At 39.8% G+C, this 20,516-nt stretch overlaps 1 pseudogene; it reads left to right on the top strand.

Annotated features, from left to right (window-relative positions):
* The first annotated feature begins 8,132 nt into the window (after positions 1 to 8,132).
* LOC134204811 (E3 ubiquitin-protein ligase HRD1-like) overlaps positions 8,133 to 20,516 on the top strand; it is a 30,774-nt pseudogene continuing 18,390 nt past the window's right edge.

The raw sequence follows: 20,516 nt of genomic DNA, 5'->3' as shown, positions 1-20,516 counted from the left end.
AGGTAAAATACTGGAAGAGTGCCCAAAAATATTTCTGTGAAAAAAATAAAAAGGAATTTAAGGAAGAATTCAACATGGAACTGTAACGATTTCACCCTGAATTTTCTACAAGAGTCCTTAATAAAAACTCTGGCATGATTTTTTTAGGAAATTCCCTGATTTTTTTCAGAATATTCTGCTTGAACAAACTGAAAATAATTTACCGTTAGCCATGCTGATAAATATCCATTTAACTCCAGAACAATTTCAATTTTCTTGTCGATTTATTCGTAATGCAAATTTTCTATGGAAAGTAAAGAAAATGTTCTGAGAAAATGAAAATAATTTCCTGTGAAAAATTTTGTTAAAATGTAGTACATGCAAAATCCGAAGAGACATCCCTTAACTTTCAAATACAAATCCAGAGTCTCACGAAAATTGAGACCAATTTCTTGTGAGAAGAAACATGAATTTTTGTAGAAGTTCAGATGATTTTCCTGCAAGAACTTAGAAGCTAATTTTGTTAGGAAATTAAAATGAAATTTCCCCTTAAAAATTTTGGGGAATTCTTTTGATTACCCATACTGGAATTATTATAAATTTCCAAGATAATTTGAAAAACTCCAATTTCAATTTTCTTGACTTTTTTATAAGAAATTCTTCGGACTATTAATGAGAAATTCTGTTTATTTTACACGATTAGTCCCTAAATGATGAAGTTAAAATCATCCAGAACGCGCCAGTTTTTCATTTGATTTAAAAATCAAAAAGGAACATTGTTTTAATTTGAAATTTAATTTAGAGCCTTTTACTAGAATTTTTATAACTTCGGTTCCAGTATTCCTGACTGATGCACTATATCGTTATGTAGAACATAAACGTGAGGTAGGGCTTAGGGACCCAGATTCTCCTTATTTGACACGAACATTTGCTCTAAAAACGAATTTTCCAATGAAGTTTTATTTCAAAAATCCACGGAAAATTCATCGAGTTCTTCAAAATTTATTCATTTTCTTGACGGGTATTCTGGGAACAATGGAAAGAATCAGATGAATTATAAATAAATTTAAAAAAAGTAGTTCTAGTTCAACTTAACTCATAGTAAAATTCTATGAATTATTTTGCTGTTTGAAATAAATTAGATCGGTCATTGAGTTCTGATACAATGAATTGAAATCCTTTTTAGCAAAGACACGTCGAAAATGCCACCGCTACCAAGGAAAATTTAAACGAATGCTGCCATCGGGATTTTTTTAACTGTTACCCATAACTAAAATGTGTTGCAGTTGTCAACCTTATCCAACTGGCTAGTGTAAAATGTGTTTTTTACGTTTGAAATTTTAAGCCCGAGATATTAGTCTATTATGTATAACTTTTGAATTATGATTCGTATGATCTGCATATCTAGTTATCCGCGAGCGGTGATGGTTGCCAGCTTGCCTTCGTGAAAGGTCTCTCGATTTGATATGTTCTGAAGTCAACTGCACTCATTATTCGAGCATTTTGATCAATGTGGTACATAAGAAGCGCTTGACTTCACTGAGTACAACTTCTTATGGCGCAGCATTAGTCAAAATGCTCGAGCGGTGGGTGCAGCGACCCTCCCAGAAACGTCAAATCAGAGACTGATCCGCAGGCAAGCTGGCGGCTTCACGTCGCTGGAAAACTGGATAGACGTCACAAATTTATAAGTTAGTCAACAACCATATTTTCTATTCGCTGGCTTGAAAACATTGATTTGTCTTCAGAGTACCTTTAAAATAAGAAGAGCAAGTCTTCAAATGTTTTAAAAAGTCTTCAAAATGTCTTCATAAAATAAATGTCTTCACAGAGATTCAAATGTCTTCTAAATTGAAGACATGTCTTCAAATCTGGCATCCCTGTAAGACTATTTACGCGCTTTTCGTACAAAATATAGCATTGTCTATCCGGAACAAAGTTACTACCGCCTTTTATACCGAAGTTGGATTTTTCTCCAACACAGGTAACCTTCCTAACTTCGGAAAGAAAAGTGTGCTGGACTCGGCCGAAGATGCGCATCAACAACCCATCAATCAGTTTGATAGATAAAACTTTTGAAGAAAGTTCCAATTCGGAAGTTCCGACTTACGAATTCTAAGTTGGTCTTTACGCCGACAATATATAAGCGCGTTTAGTAGCGACCGATAAAAGCGTCAAGGTAATGATACTGCGCTGCCGCAAACGTTACATTGCGCGCAGCAAACCCACCCTCACTATTTTGATCAGGTACTCATCCCGTTGTTTACGTTTTCGACTTTTTGATTAATTAATACCTAATTGTTTGATTCGTCTGCCCCTGATTGGATCTGTGGCAGACTAGCCTTATGCCCCAAGTTCCTTATTCTAGACGAAACACATACTTGGACACATTAAAATCCAAACAAATTACAAACATTGGCTGTTTCCAAAGGCAGGAGCTAAAGGGATTATTGTATCCCGTACACGTTTGTCTGGTGGCTGGGGATAGCGAGGAAAAAATCAGCGTATTTGACTTTGCAGGCTATGGCTAGGTATGCTCCAACCGTACATCCACGAAGCAGAGTCCGGACAGTCTATGTTACTGCTGATGATGTCATACACCAACAAGTCTTTTGAAGGCGAGCTGTCTAGTTGAGAGAACCCAGGTTAATTAGCTGACATCTGGCCTCTATAGTCAGGCGTGCATTTCGATCGTTCCACGGTAGGTGCCGAAGTGCAAAACAGGATGAACTGGCTTTTGAACTCGTTCACGCTACTACGAATCACTTGGGTCGTAAGTGGTACGGCGTCCAAATAGGGGCAGCATATTCTAAAATACTCCCCGCCACATTAGTGCACAGTACCAGAGCTTTCCAAAGGTGTAAACATCGGTGAAATGAGCTTGCATTCATGAATAACATACAAAAAACTGCGAATGTCATTCGCCGTTATTAAGAACATGTTCGTTGAACCGCAATAAATAAAATGTCTTCAAATCTGGCATCCCTATAGACTATTTACGCGCTTTTCGTACAAAATATAGTATTGTCTATCCGGAACAAAGTTATACCGCCTTTTATACCGAAGTTGGATTTTTCTCCAAATACAGGCAATCTCTCCTAACTTCGGAAGCGGTGCGCTGGACTCGCTTAAGATGCGCATCAACAACCCATCAATTGAAGGTTTTGACAGATAAAACTTCGGAAGAAAGTTCGGTTCCGGAAGTTCCCGTACTTCGGAATTCCTAAGTTGGTTCTACGCCGACAAGAGAGAAAAGCGCGTTTAGTAGCGACCAGACAAAGCGTCAAGGTACGATACCTGCGCTGCCAAACGTCATTGCGCAGCGGCAAACTCAATCTTACCATTTTGATTGGTATACTGGTCCTGTTGTTTACGTATCGGACTTTTTGATTAATTATTAATTAATTGTTTATTCGCCTTCGATTGACTGGATCGTTACCCAGACTACTCTTATTCTAAGTTCCTTATTCTAGATTTGAAACAATACTTGGACACAATAAAAATCAAACAGGTATTACAAACATTATTAAAAGCTCTAAAACTGGCAGGAGCTAAAGGGATTATTGTATCCGGTACGTTTGTTCGGTGTGGGTTGGGACAGCGAGAAGAAAATCCAGCGTGACGCAGGCTATGGCTTAGGGGTATGCTCAACTGTACATCCATTTAGCAAGTCCCGGACAGTCTATGTTACTGCCGATGATGTCATAAGCCACGGCTACAAAGTCTTTTGAAGGTTAGTCGTTCCCTAGTTGAGAGAATCTCCAGGTTAATTAGCTTTGACATCGGGCTCTCAGGTCAGGTAAGTGCATTGGATCGTCGTTCCACGGTAGGTGCCGAAGTGCGTAAAAACAGGATGAACTGCTTTTGAACCTCGTTCAATGCGGTCTCACGGAATAATGGTTACGGCGTCCAACAAGGGTAAGTATATTCTACAAATACTCCTCATAAGTGCACAGATACAGGAAGCTTTCAAGGTGTAAACATCGGTGAAATGAGCTGTATTCTCATGAATTTAACATACAAAAACTGCGAATGTTTTCGCCGAATTAAGGCTGCCTTACACCGGGAAAATTTTTCACGGGAATTTGGTCCCCGTGTGTATTTTAAAGGGGGCCGGATTTTGATTTTTCCGTGTCAAAATGGCTTGAAAATATATATGTAAAAATACATGAAGAAAAAATCCAGGACCAAATTCCCGAGGTGTGAGGCTACCTTTATTGCCTTACACCTCCAGAAATATGTTCGTTGAACCGCACTCTGAGTCCATGTGTAACGCCCATAGAAATGCCTAGATTGAAACATAGCACGAAGACTGGCGAAAAATGCTTCGGTACTAGAAATGCAGCATCGGTTAATAGAAAAATGGATAGCTTGTACATAGAAATTTTGATAAGAAGAAACGGTGACCAAGGATTGACATCGTGCCGCCAATCAGACACGTCAAGCATCGGCCAAAGATGCTTGGCTCAAACAAACAGCAGCTAATCGAGCAAGAGATCCTGTCAAGCAGCCAAAATGATCAGGCAATCAAACATTGAAATTAAATCGGCTAAATTCGTTGATTTATCAATTTGCAACACCATTTGATGAATGAACCAATTTTATGCAATGCATTTTAATGTTGATCTGAGTTTTGCAACATCAATGAATAGCGATTATGTAAATGCACTTGTTTTTTACCAGATTGTCATTTACATTTGGATCTGATTGTCATGTGATGTGAACACATTAAATAGCGATATGTAAAAATTTTACCAGGATAAGATCATTTCTTCCTTTTCGTATGTGTTGTTCTTTGAGCCATGAATGTAGATTGGCTGCAGTGTTATAGAGCTTCATTTCCTTATCCGCGTTTCTCTTTATCCAAGGCCTCTAAGCTGTACATTATTGGGGGATATGATTTCGCAAGGTGATGATTTTACATTTCGAAAATTCATGCGCTCATTCCGATTTTCATCGCACCACCCATGGAGTACGTCAATATCAGTTTGAAGAGCAACACAATCCAGCAAGAGTGTATTACTCTGAAAATTTTGAGTCGTCAACAAGTAATAGAGCTTTAGCTTTGCAAACTTTGGAGTTAAGGCAGTTATTTGTCCAAGTCATTGATACAGGATAAACAGTAAAGGTCCCAGCACGCCTTGCCTCAGTACACCTGAGGTAATGCTGAGGTATCAACTAGACCAGTGAGGTATCAACACAAATTTGAAAGCCTTTCTCTGCCAGTCAGGGCATGACATTATCCAATCTGCACTATCCATTCAGGGAAACCCAAGTGGCGTAACTTTGCAACGGCATACAGGTGAGACGCACGGTGTCGAAAGCTTTCGGAAAAATCTACGGCGCGGAGTCCACCTGATGCGAGTGCGCTTCTCGACTTCACAGAAGAGCGCATTAGAATAGCATGGTACGCTTCTCGACTTCACGGAAGAGCGCATTAGAATAGCATAACAGCAGATTCAGTTGTACTAGAGTTGAGGAAGAAACCGTAGACTTTGATGAAGAAATCGTGAAAACAGTGGTTTAATACAGATAAACAAAACTTTATGAACTAATATGAATAGCGGTTCAAGAAGTTTTCCAACACAATAAAGTAATGGAAACTCTATTGGCAGTTATTGGACTTTGCGCATTAACCTTCACCGGCAGATTTGCAGGAGAATTGGAATCATGGAGGAAACTCACCGTTCCCGTCAGTTTTGTTAGCGATGCACTGCTCTGCGTAGCTTCCTCAATCTGTTTCGCTTAGATTGGAGCATTCCACCAAGGCTATTTGTTTATTAACACCTCGATTAACGCGACGACGGAACCCAAATCAAATCCTGCATATTTCACGATGTTGAAGACATTTCTGTACATTCCAGATTGAAGATTGGTAATTATCGATAAGTTTAGGTAATTATCGAATCAGAAAATCCAAAAGAATGATAGAAGCATCTGGAAATAAAAAATAAAGTCGTCTGTAAACAACAGGATCAGTGCCTGTCAAAAGAATCGTGCGTCTACGTCACTGTAAAATGGAAATGGAGTATCCAGCTTTCCCACTAGATATTCAATAAGAGAAACGCGGATAGGGGTATGTGCCCGCCAACGGAAGTACCGTCAAAACAAGGTGCCAATCGAGCAGGAGACCTGCTGTCAAGCAGCAGCCAAAAATGTTGAAGCCTCAAATACTGAAAACGGCCAGAATTAGATTTTATGCCAATGTTTAAATAACAAACAAAAATTGAATGTATTTTTCATTAGTTTGCAACAATATATGTTAGTCACAGATTATGAAACGAAATCATATGGTTTATTGGATTCTATTACGCTGCGTGATGTGGACACAAAGAATAGCGGATTGTGAGATTTTATCCACATAAACCATTTCTTCACTTTTCATGTGTTGTTCTTTGATGAAAGAAGATTGAAGTGCAGGTGTTGGCAGAGCCATTACTTTTTCTATTCGCGTTTCTCTTATTCAGGCTCTCTTCTATTTTCTTCACAGCTTGGTAATGGTGGTTTGTCGGTGTGATATAAACATCAATCAGTCACTGTACTTTTGACACTAGCTTCGGAGGAAAACTCACAGTTGAAAGAAGCCTTTTTCCCTTCCCTCACCTACAGAAACGCCAGGTGAGCTTTCCTCCAGCTTAGTAGTCAAATAGTACAGTGACTGACGATTTGATGTTTATATTGCAGCAAGCCGCCATTAGCCTGGACTCGTGGGAAAAGCCGGATACTCGCTTACCACTGGTAATCTTTGTGGTTTTAGAAACCTCATAGTTATTGTCTATAGCACTAATTTAGAATTCGAAGTCAATTCCTTGAACTGAATTTTCTTCCGAAGTTTTATCTGTCAAACCTAGTTGATGCGTTGTTTAGCGCATCTTTGTAGGCGAATCCAGCGCACCTGGATAAAAATGTACTATTGGGTTCAATAGTGTAAACACTACCATTTACAGTTAATGCATAGTATACAATAGGATATATTGTTTTCTTGATGGTTTGCACAGATTGTATCAACACTGAGGGATGCTAATACATCAACATATATCTCTAATGTAATTACTTGTAATTGTTTTTAAACGTTTCGTACATAAGATCTATACATTGATAACTTTTGAAACGTTTCTTTTACATTGCATATAAACTATATAACAATTTTTGCCTCTATAGCGCCAAATATGCATTTTTTCGCTTTAACATTGCATTGTCATGAATAAGTAAAGCTGTTACCACTGAGGAAATCAAAAAATCGTATTGTTTTATTTATACAAATATAATGCATTCCATTGTATTTTGGAATGTTTTGTTTGATATTTCAACAATAGATTAACCATACACTCCTATTGTGTGACGAAAAAATGTATGTGGAAAATCTCAGATTTTGCATAGTTATGATACTTAACTGTAACCCGTACATTCTATTGGTGAAAACTTCATTTGATTTGAGTAAATGCATTCATATCAATGCATTCTAATGTATTTCTATGGCCTCATTTTATAATATAACCGATTGCTAATTTAATGTTATTAATAGTAGTGTTACAATAAATTTTATAGAAATTCTACTGTATTTTTTATTCGGGTGAGTGTGACACGGGAAGAAAATTAAAAAAAAAATACGGAAGAATATCTTTATTTTTTCTGAGTGTAGTCATGTTGAAGAGGCCCTTTTGCGCAAGCGTTAATTTTGTACCAAATTTTTTTCATTTTTTTTCCCCTCGAACAAACTGTCATTTTTACGTCAAAATTTTGATAAATATATTGGATTCAGTGTTTCTCACTGTGTACGTGGAATTAGAACTTCGTATGTTTCTACCTGATTATTGAAATTTTATGAATTTCAACATTCGAAAACAGAAAAATCATGATTGGGAATGTATTTAAAACGCCAGTTGAGACCACAATTCATCAATTTCAGCCCCTCTACTAAACGAGTGGAAAATATCGATCAGCATCCTCAGTGAAGTTTCTGGAACACTTCCCAGGATTGCAGAGTGAAAAGCTGATTGCAGCAGTAACAACAACAAGAGAAGTGGTCTCAAAATTCGCCATAAACGAAGGTCATCCAAAATTAACATTTTCTTCGTAAGCATCAGCCAGCTGGCTCGGATGATTGCGTAGTTAAGATAAGCGTGTTCTCAGGAATATCGGTCATCAGCCTTATGCCGGATCACTGGCCTAGTGATCGGAAATGCGCCTACTACCAGAAGAAGCACTTCTACCCTTCGGTGGTGTTGTACATCAACAAATCGAACCTGTTATTGGCGGTAAGTGAATATGCAAGAATTTCCTAAATATTTGAAAAGTGTTCTTTTACTTCACCAATAAATTGGCAGAATTTTAGATCCCTATTGCTTCAGTGATTGTAATTCTTTTTGAGTTTACGATAACCATTACTTACATTTTTTACACTTTTGTTACAGATTTCCAAATAGGTACATGATTTGAATTTAGTTGCATATTTGCTGGTCAGTAACTTCGTATTATTGAGTTGGCATAGGTTTCTTCAAAGTAGACTTTTTCTTGCAAAAGTGATGAGCTATGCTTGCGCATTATGATGTGCGGCTTCAAAGCAAGACCATGCTGGGGTTCGAATCTCATCCGGTCTAGGAAAAATTGGATTTGGGGTTGAAAATTCCTCTCGACTTCCCTAAGTGTTGAATGTATCATCGTGTTAGCCCTGATGAGTAGCTACAAATGCAAAGATAATGGTAAGATAGTTTTAGAAAATCTCGCAAACTTCAGGAAGTGCTTAAGAGAACACCAAGCTTCGAGGGCGGCAATGTCTTGGTCGATGATGTAATGCCAATAACAAGATAACTCCTTGAGCTTTACTCTCCGGTGAAATTATTCTTTTTTACTACAAGCGTATAATAAAACTTTCAAGGAAAACCAGGTTGATGTCATTAACCTTTCTGAAATCCGTGTGCAATAGAATCATTGATTCTGTTTGGTACACCCAGTTCTTTTTTTTACACGAGTGGGTTTTGAGTCGATTAAGACCTTTAAGGGGTCAATGAATGTAATCTAACTCCACGAAAAAGATCCACAAAGATCAAAGAAAATTCAGGTGGTATTTAAAAACTTTGAAAGTTCAGGTTGATTGAGAGCATTTTATGAATACCAACCGTGCTTAAACCATGATTGGATGAAGCAAAGCCATGGAAGTTTTAGTTTAGAATTAATCTACAGGTATTTTTTGAATTTCTTTATGTAAAACGAGACTTCAGTGTTCAACAGTAACAATGAGGTATTTGGCAACGTGTCATGCGGAGAGCCGGTTGTAACAGCCAGGGGTACGATTTTTCAACAGATCCAGTCAATTTATTTGTTTCGCGGATGACGCATGTACATTGTCGGCCGAGAACATTTGCAACGGTGGCAGAACCGTACACCCGCCTGAAAACGTGAAGAAGCAACAAAAAGTTGGACTGGTGGTGAATGCGTCAAAAGACAAAGTACATGCTTGTAGGCGGAACCGAGCGCGACAGGGCCCGCCTGGGAAGCAGTGTTACGATGAGACGGGGATACCCCTTCGAGGTGGTGGTCGAGGGAATTCGTCTACCTCCTGATCCTTTCTAACGGTGACTGACAACAACGTTAGTCGCGTAAAATACGAAGGCGCATCATCTGTAAGTCAGGCTCATTGATGCCGGTTCCAGAAGAAACTGCACGAAAAGATTCATGCCACTGCACCGGAAATGTGTCATGCAAAAGACGCTTATAAGACCGGCTGTCCCCTACGGACATGCAAACATGCGACAATGCTCGAGGAGCAGAGTTACCGTGCACGATGCTTTAGGTTGGTGGTGCATGAGGACGCGTTTTTAAGCCTTCTCGTTACGAACGAAGTAGGCGATGCGTTTCTAAAATTGCAGCTTGCCTGCCGTTCAGTTGCGTTATGCGCCTCATGTTGCCAGCCCAAGGCGCGATCCATCTCATGGGCTCAACAGCATAGAGCTGAAATCACCTTAATGGAACGAAGCGTTAGGAAAAGAACAAACAAAAGTCAAGTAAATTGCACGCTTCTGCACACGGCATATTAAAAAAACAAGGCAGGCTTCCATCACGCAGGTAAACATTCAGTCTTGGAATGTCAACATGATTGACGTCACTGCTATCTTCGCACAGGCTGGACCGAGACGAAGCTTCCACGGTCGCAGCATGCCCAGGAATCTGTCTCATTTCCCGAATCAAATTTAATTCCACTTAAAACTGATAATTCGAAAATTTAAAAATCATTCGGCCATAAGAATGGCTGCGTGCTACCCAGCAATTCCAATAAGACATCGATCAAGAACGATCTTGATATCTGTCAAAAGTAATCCATCTGCTCATCCAGCAGGGGGTTATTCGATAATTATTGAACTGTCACTTTTACCCCAAAGTTTAATTTTGAGTTTAATCATCCAATTGAGATGATCCTCACTTTGTACCCAAATATGTGGCGATAAAATATGCGTCACATCTGATGCGTCCATTCTTCTAAACGAGCCTACCTCGTTTTCGTATACCGTGACTGCTGCAGTTTAGTTGATGGTACCAATTTGGTGCACAATCAGATGAAATTGTACCGACCGTTACCGGAATATACGTTGCGTTACTTCAAAGGCATTGATTAAAAAGGTGTGCATTTAGAAATATTTTTTAGTATAATACATAACCAATTAAAATATTTTTTAAATCTTTCTACCCGCCGTACTATTTAATTGGATTTAAGAGATTCTGTGCCTAATTGCATTTCACTGGAACGTATATAAAAACGTCGAAAATTTGAAACACGGTACCTTGTTTGCTTTTGAGTCCTGGGTTGAATATTATCTCTAAAGATTATAGTCAACTATTTTTTCAAATTATTTTGAAATTACTAGAGGAAAGTGATTAGAATTTTAGGATGTGAATCAAGCATTAACATCTCATATTTTCAGCAAATCAAAGGATAACAAAGATTTATAACTAAGTAAATGTCGTATTCGTCTACCAGAGAATGATTCAGAAAACAGACAGTCGCGGATGAGGAATTATTCAAAGTAAATCTTTTGACGAAAGGAGGCTACCCAAAAGTAAAGTGATGAGAAAAATAACCTTTGATTTACGTGTAAGTATAGTTATTATCGACTCTAGAAGAAGTATGCAATAAAGAAGTAGCGCGAAAATTTGGATTTGTTGCCATAACGAAGATGATGAAATCAACAGTGAACCAGCTAAAAAAAATCCAAATGTTGAAGTCTGAATCGATTCATGTACAATTAACTTCGTCATTAGTGGAGACTTCTCACCGATAAATGGGACTTCCGTTCAACCTGCTTCGCTATCCTGTTTTCAACGAATCATAAGACCAATTTGAGGATGATCTCAAAACATCAAGATGATTATGAACCCTGAGTAAATGAAGCATGTCCTCCATCAAGTAAGCTCTCAGATTAAAAAACACATTATCTCTGACATCGACGGTATGTTTATCTCCAAGATCGATTTGGCAACCCGAATTCGAAAGGGAATTCATCTCTAGAAGATCGAGTATGTCAAGAATAACTGCACAATCTGGAACCCTTGCGTTGATAGTAAAATGCATGTTTATCATACTGCTGCAAAATTTACCAACTGAGCGAAATAATGAGAATTCTACACCCATATATATGGTATTGATGTAATGGAGAATCTTGTCGGTGACTACCGATAATGCCAGCAACTTATGATTGCAACAGTCAATCGACTTAAACTTGTGCAACAAGAAGCTTTTGAATGAATACGATGCTTGTTTGGTCCTGATGGATGACGGAGATTCACAGGAAGAGGCCGATGATCCGGATCATTTAGAGCTTTGGAATGATGATGACCTTGGGAAATCGAATCAAATAGAAGATCAAAGTGAGAAGAAAATGGAAATATTTAGATCCAATTCTACAAGGAGTGCGATGTGCGGAGCAATACACTTCAACTTCTGCTGTTAATGACGCACTTTTAAAGAAGCAGTGATGAAAACTCAACTGATAAAAAGCGTTACGCAAAAGCCGTGGAAAAGCTCTGAGAAAGCTTTGACTGCAAGAACAAGTTCGAAATGCTTAGTCTGAATAAGAAGAACAGTTTTCTGAGGTGTCACATCCTGTGCTATCAGCTCAAAATTTTGATTGATGCGTCCCTCGATTGCTCAAAGATACTTGGACTTCTTAAGTGCTATGAGGCTGGTATAATAGTAAGAGTCTCAGTATAGCACATTTGTTGTACGCATGAGAATAAAGTAAATCTGTCGAGGAGGACTTGCAAGCACTCGGAGTATTCGAGGGAGACGGAAGCGAGGGACCATCTTTATGGTGTGCAAGAAGACGGTGTGTGGCGGCGAAAATGAACCATGAGCTTGCCCGAAAAGCCCAACGGAAACCCAGCATCCAGAAGGTAGCTAAAGTCGGAAGGGTTACGGTGGATAGGACATGTTGCAAGAATGCCGGACAGCAACCCTGCAAAGATGGTGTTCGCTTCCGATCCGGCAGAAGAAGATGGGCGAGACCAGGTGCAAAACGACTTCATGGCGAGCGTGGGAAGTATCCGCGAGGATGGAGATGCGGCCTCGAACCGGCGTGTATTGTGGTGTCAAATTGTTGATTCAGTGTTATCTGTTTAGATGTAAACTAAATAAATGAAATGAGGGGGATAACGCAGAAAATTAAGCAATAGTATTAGAGCAAGAATAGTTGATTAGTTTCTATTACATGATTGTAATTTCAGATACGAATTTCAGCCTTAGCAATATAGCCAGGATTGTCGCAATATAGTCGTAGGATTGCCAATCCAAAAATGGCGAATTCGACTCTCGTTTTGGTCAAGCATTTTTTCGAGTGGGAAGCTTTCTTGATTCCCATTGCATCCATTCTTTGCCACACTCCGGAAATGCAGGACCAAGAACCTGAAACAACAACTAGATTGTTGCAGAGAAAGGAGGTCTACTTGTATCTCTATTTGCGTTAGTACGAAGTCAATTTCTAAGTGAGGTAATGAGTCATCAATGGCGAAATTACTCTCTGTTTCATACGCTGGTGGAGTTTTTTTCCTCAGATGCCTTTTAGTTCTATTTTGTTGTTTAGTCTCGTTCACCTGCCGCTCTTTCTCTGGTAGAGGGTGAAATAAAAAAATTTAAACATAATAACAAATTTTCCTGGTTATATCAGGTTTTTGTTATTTTTATGTTATTCAAGAATATTATAAATTACCATCACACAGAACAAATTGTCTTGTGATAGCAAAATTCTGTTACTTATATATTATTACTGTCTCATGATAACAATGTACTATCTTCTACTAAGTCATCCACTTTCTATTAACAGTGTTAAGTGCATTCTACAACCTTGGTCCTTCTTCTTCTTATTGGCATTACATCCCCTCACTAGGACAGAGAGCTGACTGCAAAGCTTAGTGTTCATTAAGCACTTCCCACAGTTATTAACTGCGAAGGGTTTCCCAAGTCAGAGTTACCATTTTTGCATTCTGCATATCATTGAGTTAGCACGATGATATTTCTTATGCCCAGGATGCTGAGAGATACTTCCAATCTGAAAATTGCCTAGACCGGCACTGGAATCAGAACCCAGCCACCCCTCAGCATGGTCGTTCTTGAGCTTAGTCATGCTGGTCTTACCGCATGGCTAAGGAGAGCCCCAAGCCTTTTTGTTATGGGGGAGCCACCTCTCAGTTATACACTTTTGTTTTCGATATTTCTATTATTATAGAGTTTTGGCACTTCCTCGGCAAGCGTGCTGGGAATTTTCACCTACCCGGGCAATCTGAATGCCAAAGGTGATTAGGGCCTCTGTGGATCTCTCATTCGCTGTCATTGATTTAAAATCCCTATAATAAATGCTCGTAATCGATGTATTAGTTATGGTGATTTAGGAACCTTCTTGTAATACTGCAAGTTCCAAGAACCACTGTCTTTGGATGCCATGGAGGTTATGAATTGGGATAGTTCCAGCTCTTCTAAGGATCTCAGAAGAGATTTCAGGACTATTCCGGTTGCTGAAGATAACAACCGGAATTATACGCACATCCTCCAGGTGCCAATATATGGTTCAACTCCTCCGCTAAGTCGTGGTAATTTCGTTATCTTTTGGCAATGAATGAGGACATATATAATGATCTCGCGATCCGATCAGTACAGCTTCACAAGAAACCATTTCTTCCAGAACCGGGACAGGCACACATGGTTATTTGTAGTAGGCGATTACAAACTGTTAAATCAAGTTTGTGTGTCTTAAGCAAGCTGTTAGTGCACAATCTTGGCTACTTCGTTGCGATTGATGATGACGACCGGAGAATAGAGCCGAATCAGCTAAGGCTGAACACCCGGACACGATATGCTCGATCGTCTCTCTTACTGATCGAATCTCTTACTGACCGCTTCCTCCAGCGGTCCTCCACGTTTTCGTGCAATATATAGTGCCGATAGTTCATCGTCGCATTTACCCGGTCCTGGATGGCTACCATGAATCTTTCTGTTTCTGAGAAGAGTTCATGGGGGGTTTGTCGCATGCAACTCCTGCTCCCACGATGCGATCATCTCGTCGAAAGATTTGATGTCGCCACCAGCCGATCAGTCCTCCTGCGCTGGCGTGGTGCAGGGCACTGAATCCGTAGTTCCTAGCTTTCCACTAGGTATCTTCGCTGTAAATCGGTGACGCCTCTCCTTCTTACTGTACGTGGCAGAAGTGACTCTCTCAATTGACGATTTCGGATGGCGCACGTACGATGCTTAGAATGAACGGCACTGTACTGCTTGTTCTAACGCCTCCAAGTCAGTCTTATTCTACTTCACCACCTCGTAACTTTTTTATGTCAACAAAGGGCCCGGCAAAAGTGCTTTATCGCTTTCACTGCATAAGCCGACCGACAAGAGATTCTTCAAAATACCCGTTGGACATGATAAAGCTCTTTTCTTGATCATCGTATGGTGGATTCCCTTTCAGTTTCAGGGAAACTCAAAAGGGAATTTGTACGTTTCGCCTTCATCCATGTTTCGAATCTTTTTCTGTTCGTTGACGTGGAAACTGTCGGTATCCACGAAAGGTGTCTCCGGTGTAGATGGTCTTAGCCGGATCGACATTTATCGATACCAAAATTCCATCTGGATGTCGCTGTTGAATACCGTTACAAGAAGGCCGCAGAAATTGGCAGCAGCTTCTCCACAGATTCCGCAAACATTCTCAAATCTCGTCTATGAAAAGGTGTGGGTAATGAACGTTTATACTTCTTTCCCCACTCTTCAAATGATAGCCATAGTTGTGTTGGTTGAGCGCTAGTTAAGAGAGGGATTCATGGCAAGGCAAAACAATAGAGGACTCAAGCTATCGCTTGCTTGGAATATGCACCCTCTCTTGATGCTGAGAGTCCTGAATCTCCAACACCTTTTTCTCCATTGAAAGTATTAAGTAAGGATGTGCTCCATATCCCCATATAGCGTCCTGAATTAGCCTCTAATGAGCGTTACCATCTCTATCTTATACAACTGCAGTACTGCCAAATCAAGACGGGGTGATTTGCAACACTTGGGTTTTCTCCAAGTTTTTTTATTTTTTACAATAAAAAATATACCCAAACATCGACTTCTATGTCATCACGCATCCTCGGAAGTTTCATATTGTATTTGTTGCAGCCTAGTTGGTATTTAGGTGAAAATTTAACTCACTTGTTTTTTTTGTTGTATTATTTTGTGGAACTGTTTCGTCAATTGAAAGTCAGATTGTCTTCAAATCGTAAAGTTCGTTAAGCAAATTGGAAAATAATTTCTACCAAAATCAATCCCTCTCCAGTTATGCTATCCAATTAGCTGGTGTAATTCCGCCAAAACTATAAAATAATAAAATTGTTTGTTTGAACATATCAACTTTTTTAAGAATTTATCTCCGATTTAGAAGAAGCTTGATACTCGATAGTTTTATTTTTCTCAAAATTGTTGATTCAGTTTTAAAACATGACTAAAAAAACTTAGCATACAGATTTTATGTATGGACAGTTACTACAAATGATGTCTTGTCGCACCCCCAATTTTGTTACGCTATTCGATGTACAAGCCCTAATTTACTTAAAAGAAACTTTTTCTCAATTTCCTAGAGGCATTGTGATTCTGTTTTAATAAATCGAAAGACTTTTATCCTTTTATTTCAGAAGCACATTGAGATTCGGGTTAACGGACACCCTTATATATTTGTACGTGAGTGTAACTTCACAAGAAATGCTCCGATTTTGGATCTTTTAATATACGAAAAGAAAGCTTTTGACTCAGCGAGTGCTAAGAAAATCCGAAATATTATTTTTCCAATGTTTATACTAATTGTATAGTATAAATTATATTGACTATTTTCGTGACGCGACACCATTTCAATGTCACCGATTTTTCAAAAGTACAAATATTTCACATTGAAAACTAAAATTTTCGAAGCAATACAATGTGCACTCAAAAAGGTCTTTAAGAACTGTATTTAATTACGTATTCATCAAATACATTTGCAATTGAAATTGGTGCCGATGGAGCACATCACAAGAAATTTGATTAGGGAGCCTTTTCATTCACTAAAAGTCTGCTACTTAATTGGCTGGCTAAAACAATCTTGTAATTCAATATGTATTTTTCGTGTCTCATAAATATTGGATCCTAATTTTTCAAGTTTGAAATTTTGGTCCCTATAGAAGTGCGTGGATTGTGTCATAACACAAATTAGAAAAGCCTGGCACATCGCTCTTAATGGGCTCAAAGCAGCGTAATCAGTCTGATGTTGTTGTAGTCTACAGTTCTGCTGTCTGAGAGGCCGAGTCCTGCGTTGGTCGGGTAGAGATGTGGGCATTTTGCAGGCCGAAAACAGTTCGTTGGCCAGTAAAATTTCAAATACTAGATCCTGTACTGAGAGAGGTGTAACTTACTTGGTAGTTCGAATATCCCGTTTGTTCCCCTTCTTGAAAGGGAACATGATGGATTTCCTTCCAGCACTGGAAAAGCTACCTTGGGAAAGAATTGTGGTGATGATCGATCTTAGCGGTCCGCAGATAGCCCGAAGAGCATTTAACAAGAAGAACGTTTGGAGGAATTCCATCTGGTCCTTGGTGCCGAGTGTTTCAACTTGTTGTTAATAGCGTTTAGAATGTCCTGGTCATTAACAAATTCAAGCGAATGTTGAAAAACATGGCTACTACCGTCAATATCCCTTAATGCACAAGGAATATCATCAGGGATTGATAATTGCGCTGGAGAACGCACTGGCAAATTGTTTGGCAAATAAAGCCGTAAATACTCTCATTTGTCGTCACCACTTCCTCTCTTCCAAATACCACATGCTTTGATGGTAAGTCGGACTCTTTCCGCTTGTCGTTGGCGAATAACCAAAAACTTTTGGGATTGTTTCTCAGGTACTTCTGCTTCCGTACCACATATTGACCGTATATTATGCGATTATAATTTTTATAATTGGAGCTAGTTAAACCAAACACTCAATCATGCAGCACGCGCCAGTGGTCCCTCCAAACCCATTCTAACCAGACCCTAGCTTTGCGGAATCCGTCGCTCTTTTTTTTGTTTTTAATCTTGCGTTTATTTGGAAGGCTCATTTGCCATTTGGCGTTACGGAGCTGGATTTTTTTTTACAATTCGTTTTACAATTTCTGCTAATCTTCTTATAACTAGAGTTTTGTTTGGCAACTGACGTACACGCGGCCAGACTCTGAGGTTAGGGATTACAAATACACAATGAGGAAAAGGAGGGGGTTTAGGGTATTAAAATTATTAATCACGATGTTGTTGATTTGTTTTGATGATGGACTTTCGGTACTGATCTGCAATTGAAGACAAAACAAAAAGAAAAGACGGGAAACAACGAAAAAGAAGAGGACATTGTTAGGGGGAGAATGCGATGAACAGAGAGGAAACACAAATATTCAAATTCTAACATCAATCTCTTTCTAAAAACTGATAGATAAGGTTCATATACTTCAACTCTGCCCGCTGCACTTCCCTAATTGGTTTTATCCTGTTTTCCTCGGACCTGAAGAGTTTCAGCCAACCTTGACCAAGTTCTCACGATGCTCGACTCCTGATAGTACGCCGCATGACACAGAGATTAAGCTTTCCGTAAGCCCCATCCGAAACGTATGTGTATTCGGGCAAGCAGTGATTAGATATCAGGCGACACATGGTTCGAATGAAATCCACGTCCCACGTTCAATCTTTTGAACTATGGTCAAATCTCCGATACCTGCGAGAGAACAGAACGCAGCCATCTACCCATATCTCCATTTTTCCATTTTCGCCGCCAACTGATCAAAGAGTCTCGTGACGAACTATTGCGAAAAATTCATCAAAGGCGATTTGTCGCTCGTAACACTCGCTCTTCCATAGTTCCCACCTTGAACAGGAGGTCTGGCTTCTCATTGCCTCGGAATTGTGAAGCAATGAAGGACCCATGCTATGGTGATGGTGTAGGAGCGACTGTTTGATAAAGCACTCAATCGCTTTTCGTATCCCCCTTAAGGAGAGATACGCTGAGTGTTTAATTAATCGGCTTCATCGACCGAACAGCCTCCAGAAGAACTGGTGAGACCGTCGGTGAAGATGAAGAAGTGCTCGATAGAGAAGTGCTGCAACATACTCCACGCGTAGTATATAGCCGCTAATTCAGCAATGTATACCGGAAATATGGCTTCTGTAATTTCTAAAGGAGGCGCCACGAAAATCGTTGTGTACACCGAAACCGAAGTTGCAATCCTCGATTTTTGAATCCATCCAGAAAAAAATCTGTCCGGCGTTGACATGTACCCATATTTGTTTGCCAAATATTCTAGGTATCACTGCATCGCACTTTGATGGGAATCAGATATTCCATGAATCTCCTGTTTGGCATGGTTGTATCCGAAGAGAGGGGCTACCTCCAACGTCATGTACCAAAGTAGTACAAATTCATAAAACGAGTTTGAGGATTACACGTTCAAGCAGCTTCCTGAAATTCTCAATAACCAATGGGTTTAGTACCTCACAACGAATGAGCAGAAACGAAGCGATAATATCCGCGGAAACGATCGTGCCAAAGGAAGTACTCCCAAAGTTATTTCTAGACTCATCGTATTGTTTAGAGTCTAGATTTTGAGTTGTTCTAGGGAGTATCTCAATGGTCTCTTGCAAATCAACTTCTGATTAGAATAACCGGTACGAGAAGGTAAGTTACGAATTTCCGAAGTAAGCAACGCAAGAGCGTCGTTCGTTCCTTTGCGTCTTCACGGAAAACTAAACCAGTTTCTGGATAACAAAACTATTTGACTCAACCCATTCGTCGAGCCGACGGAGAAGCATCTTCTCCAATAACATCCGAAGACACGATAGCATCGTGATAGGACGATACGAATTACAATCAGACGCGGGCTTTCCAGGCTTTTGAATGGCTATGATTCGCATCTCCCTCCAATCATCCGGAATTAAATATTCATTTCCATGAATCGATTGAATAGAAGTTCAATAAAACGCCTCTTCCGCACGACGTCTGGGAGGTTTTTCAGCCAAATTGAACCTGATTCTTCATCCATCCCCGGAGCAGAAATTGTTAAGCATGAAAGAAGAGCGATGAGAATTCAATCCATCGAAAACAGATGATCCATGTCACCATTAAGCTTTGTCAGCTTGAAAGGCGGATTCCGAAGCATTTATTTCACTGGAACGGAATCTGACAGACTTTCTTAGCGAAATCGAATGATTCCACTGTGGTGAACTTTTCACAGATCTTCGTTCACCGACGACGCGTTACGCATTCTTCTCCCGACGGACCAAAGTGTCTTTAATTCGAGGTCTCGCGCGACCAAACCCTCGACGAAGTGCCTCAGTAATCGCTTTTTCTTTTCTTCGCCTTGAGCCAGCTTCTTGAACTGGTCCTCAAGAGCGTTATATCAGTTTATGAAGCACGACTGTTTCAGCCATGTTTTCGAAAATACTTAAACGCCGCTGGATTTCTCGCGATAGAGTTTTTGTACATTTCGTCATCCCACCACGGACTGGGGCCTCATTGCGCATCTCGCTTTCGATGACAGCTCTTTCGTATGACAGTGGTTGCATGGTTTTGCTCGTTTCCTGAGGTCGAGGTGCGCAGGATGGCTTCCTTACTGGACCGAAACTCCTGGCACCGGCCGGTGCTAGTGCCTGGAGAGCGCTGTTAAGAATCAATTCGGATATAAACTGATATTCTTCCCGCGGTGGAAGTACGGCTTACCGACTGTTCCTCGTCAACAATTGCCTCAGTACATTTTGGGTTCAGCCAATGCCAGGCTTCGTTGAGGTCATATGCGATATCGACCGGAGGAGGCCGGTGAAGGGTAAGACGGCATAATGCGCCCCACCTGGCCAAAAACGCCCCCCTTGCTGATATCTCAGGAAACTATACCTAACTCAAAGGTCAAAATCAGTGGGTACCTATAAATATTTGCTAAAACCATCCGTACTATATGTGAATGTGGAAGCATTTTTGTATGGCGCAATGAAAATATTGAGCAAAAAATACAAAAAAGTGACAGTTTTGATGTAACTT

Source organism: Armigeres subalbatus, unplaced genomic scaffold, assembly GCF_024139115.2.
Source record: "Armigeres subalbatus isolate Guangzhou_Male unplaced genomic scaffold, GZ_Asu_2 Contig915, whole genome shotgun sequence".
NCBI lineage: Eukaryota > Metazoa > Arthropoda > Insecta > Diptera > Culicidae > Armigeres > Armigeres subalbatus.
This window is presented reverse-complemented; position numbering and strand designations above follow the sequence as displayed.